The following is a 4,486-nucleotide window of genomic DNA, read 5'->3' on the forward strand; positions in this document are numbered from 1 at the left end:
GGCTACCATAATATGTGAGGAACATGTATGTACATGTTTGTGTTTTTAAAGGAATAATGTTTATGCGTGGTTATTGAAAAAAAAAAAAAAAAAAGTAACTGAAACAATACCTAAAAATGCATACTAAATGTTTTTTCACAAGACTTTTGAGAATTGTATATTTTAGTGTAGAGTTTTTGCTTCAAAATGATGTGGAAATGATCCTCCCTACTCTGACACATAAAACATTGTATTGATTTTAAATTTCTAAGACACTTTTTGTTTAGGTAGGCCATATGCGAAGAGGTGTGACTCTTCATGAATAATGAAGTGATTTACACCTGGGGAGATTAAGACCCTGCCCCTAATGAGCCGCATAATGAGCCATTCAGTCAGGAATGTGACTGAGTCAACTAAGAAAATGCAAAGACAAGACATATCATTGTTTTTTTCTTTTTTATTTAAAATAAAGTTAACAATATAATCCACATATAAACTAGGGTCAAAGGCACATTTTTTGTGTATACAGGCAAATAAAGGTAAGGTTTATAAAAAAAAGCCCACTTTTACACCCTATACATAACCTGCTTGATCACATATAGATAATCTTTGCAGCCCAATGGTCAGTGAGAGGTGGTGAACAGAGAATCTGAACAGTCACACATCTGTGTGCCATTTTTGAAAACAGTTCAACTGAAGACACAAGTAAATGTCACATGCCTGGCATTTCCAAGGTGTGTCTTGCCTTTTACCAAGCTGTACTTTGCAAAGCATGCAGTTCCGATGACCAGCGGTGGCATTATTCCTTGCATCTGATGTCAGCTCTGCTCCTGGAACCGGTACATGGTCACTTTTGGTCCGTTTTGGAGCTGCTTTCTGTGACGACACACCACAGAGCTCTGCAAATATATTATCATCAAATATGAATCTTATTAATATTATCATCAAATATTATCATCAAATATGATGATTTGCTACTTATGAAACATTTCTGAACAATTGTAAACAATAAATGTTTCTTGAGCTGCAAATCATCATATTAGAATGATTTCTGAAGGATCATGCGACACTGAAGACTGGAGTAATGATGCTGGACATCACAAGAATAAACGACTTTGTGAAATATATTCAAATAGAAAACAGTTATTTTAAATTGTAATAATATTTCACAATATTACTGTTTTTACTGTATTTTTAATTGAATAAATGCAGCCTTGGTGAGCAGACGAAACTTATTTTAAAAACATGAAAAATCTTACAGATTTCAATATAGGCCTACCATATAGTGGGTAAAAGTGTACTTACTCAACTGTGTTGCTGCGTGCCCTCCTAGTGGGAATTGCAGGTGAATGTGAGAGTGATGGATCCACATTCCTAAAAAAAAATGTAAAAAAAAACCCTGTTATTATTAGCATATAAGATAATACTCTCATACCATTAGCTATGCATAACTGACAGGAAAGTAACAGGTATACAAGCATGCTGTATATGTCTGTCAATTGGCCATTACCGGACAAAGTGTGCGAATGTGTAAACGTTTACAGTCTGCTATATCAGTTAGCACATTTAGCAAATAGCAACATGTTCGCGCATTTCACAACCAAGCATATTTTAGCACATTCACGCCTATCATATACGGTACTTAGATACGCTATATATATATTTATAGATAGATGTAAATATAAGGCAAATATAGATGTACGCTTGTATATAAAAAAAAAACACGTCAAATAATTTGAGTATATCAACAGAAAAGCATTCTATTTATAAGCATTTTTATGAGATAAAGTTATATATATATATATATATATATATATATATATATATATATATATATATATATATATATATATATAGATAGATAGATAGATAGATAGATAGAAGTAAATATAAGGCAAATATAGATGTACGCTTATATAAATAATTTAAGTAGGCCCTATATCAACAGAAAAGCATTCTATTTATAAGCGTTTTTATGAGATAAAGTTATATATATAGTTATATAGATAGATGTAAATATAAGGCAAATATATGTACGCTTATATAGAAAAAAAAACACGTCAAATAATTTAAGTAAAACTAAATCACTTACTCATCAGAAACTGTATCTTCAGCTGGATCAAGTCGCTCTTCAAAATGCAGACGTTCATCGTCAGAGTCGTGTTCTTCTTCCGAGGAAAGAGTGAACTTCCTCACTGTCCAGGACCATCTGAAGAGCCTGCTCACCTGTGTAGTGTGCCATCTTCCAAACGCGAAGGACAGCGAATGAATCTGATGAAACTTGATGCTTTTTAAGACGCTGTTAGGGGCGTTTACAGTTTGCATAAATCGCCTCAGCACATTATCTTATGAATAGAGCGCTCTGCGCGTGGGCGGGCACACATTAAAGATAATTAGGTCAGACAGGAGAAACAGTACCTCTCTTTACTTTTATACTGATTACATAAAGGGAGAATATTTGTTTTAGAATTTATTTGTTTTGTTTAAAAGTAGACACTTAAAGCTTTCCAAAGACATATCTCTCATGTCCATGTAGCATGTATAAGCCATCTATTTTAGTTACTTTTAGTGACGTTTTAGAACGATGTTTGCAGAGACGGAGACGGCAGGACAGCACACCCTGTATATTTTATTTATTTTTAAAAAGCACAAAGTTTTATTTTGATTGTGAGTGTACACAAAAAAAAGAAGACATTCTATAGTTTCAATTGATATATTACTTATGTCTCTATGACAAAAAATGACGGAGTATTTTAAGTCTGTTTTGCTGCAATGTGAAAAAAAAACTGCAAAACGCGCCGGCGCGTTTTTAGACCTCAGAGTGTTAAATACAATGAAGTGGGTTCTATATGTGTTTTATCAGTTTTATTTTGATAAACATGACACAATATAACATTGCGACTACATGAAAGAGCTTTAACTGTTATAAAAATACAGATTTTTGCTCTTGCTCTTGCAATACTTTGATGCCTTACACCACAGTCACATGGCGTCTGCGCTGTCTCAAGTCGGACAAAATTTCTAACCGGCATGCTTCAAGTCAAAGGCTAATCGGTCGCCAATCACTAAACCAATATCAGCCCTAATCTTTAACCTAAACCTAAACCACCATCATCCTTGATATTTAACCCATAAAGCACCATCTGCGTTGATGTTTAAACAACCATCAGAAGTGAAATATTTTTTATTAGTTCATCTGGGTTTTCTTTTTGTCATTTTTATTACTGAAGGCAACTTTTATGTGTAAACCAGCATAAAACAGACATTATGGAAGAATATTTTAACCCAGCAAGCATAGTGCTCAGTTTCAGCTGAATTAGCAGCATATCAACAAAATCATATTCAATTGAGCACTGCAGAACACAACCAAATAACCAAATACACAAACTCGAGAAACAATCCGCAGCACTGCGACTGCAGTCAGATGAGCCCAAACTCTGAGTTTCATTTGCTATTTTTGAGTGTTTCCTTCAGAAGCATAAAGTAGACCTATTTCAGATGTTCAAAAGCCGATAGAGCCCCCTGCTCAGGTATGTGTGTGTGTGAGTGTGTGAGTTAAAGCCTGCGGTAAGACCATTGGCTCAAAGGAGATAATGACTAGAGCTCCATCTCTACAGATCACCAGCTAGAGAGAGAGAGTGTGTGTGTTCTTGTGTATATGGTTTATGAGGACACAAATTGTGTATAATAACATGGGTATTACAACATAAACATGGTTTACGAGGTTTCCTGTGATGGTTCAGGGGTAGGGGATAGAATGTACAGTTTGTACAGTATAAAAAACATTACGTCTATGGAGAGTCCACGTGTGTGTGTGTGTGTGTGTGTGTGTGTGTGTGTGTGTGTGTGTGTGTGTGTGTGTGTGTGTGTGTGTGTGTGTGAGTTTGTTTATATTACATTGTGGGGACCAAATGTCCCCACGATGTAATATAAACCTGAGTTCACCTACATTGTGGGGAACAGCCACCGGTCCCCACAATGTAAATTAATTAATAAAAATACTAAATTATGATTTTGTGAGAAAATAAAGGTGTGCACAGTTTCCTGTGATGGTTAGGTTTAGGGTTAGGGGTAGGGTAGGGGGATAGAAAGTACAGTTTGTACAGTATAAAATGCATTGCGGCCTATGGAAAGTCCCAACAATTCACAAAAACAAACGTCATGACTGCGTAAAGGTGTATTAGTATCAGATTAAGTGCATGTCTCACCTCATCAGTACAGGACAAAAACAAATTGACACATTATAAACATGTTGATGTAGTCATGTCAGCAATTATCATGCTGTTGCAAGTGTGTGTTATAGCATGTTACATGTTTGTGACTGTGTGTATGTGTGTTGGTGTAGTTTCATCTCTTTTCAACCTGAGTGAGTATCAAAGTCTCTCTCTCTCTCTCTCTCTCTCTCTCTGCGCATGCGTGGCGTGTTTCTTTTCTTTTTTCTTTTCTTTTTTCTGAAAGTTTGTTTATTTTGATTTAGTATTTATCCTGCGTGTGTTTTGTTTGTGCT

At 35.2% G+C, this 4,486-nt stretch overlaps 1 long non-coding RNA gene across 1 annotated transcript; it reads right to left on the reverse strand.

Moving 5' to 3' along the window:
* Window positions 1–468: 468 nt before the first annotated feature.
* LOC137030812 (uncharacterized) lies at window positions 469–2,785 on the reverse strand. The gene is made up of 3 exons (XR_010896462.1): window positions 2,072–2,785; window positions 1,285–1,353; window positions 469–878 (listed from the first exon to the last, which is right to left on the reverse strand). It is a non-coding gene; the product is annotated as an uncharacterized lncRNA (long non-coding RNA).
* Window positions 2,786–4,486: the final 1,701 nt, after the last annotated feature.

This window comes from Chanodichthys erythropterus, chromosome 11, assembly GCF_024489055.1.
Source record: "Chanodichthys erythropterus isolate Z2021 chromosome 11, ASM2448905v1, whole genome shotgun sequence".
NCBI classification, from domain to species: Eukaryota; Metazoa; Chordata; class Actinopteri; order Cypriniformes; family Xenocyprididae; genus Chanodichthys; species Chanodichthys erythropterus.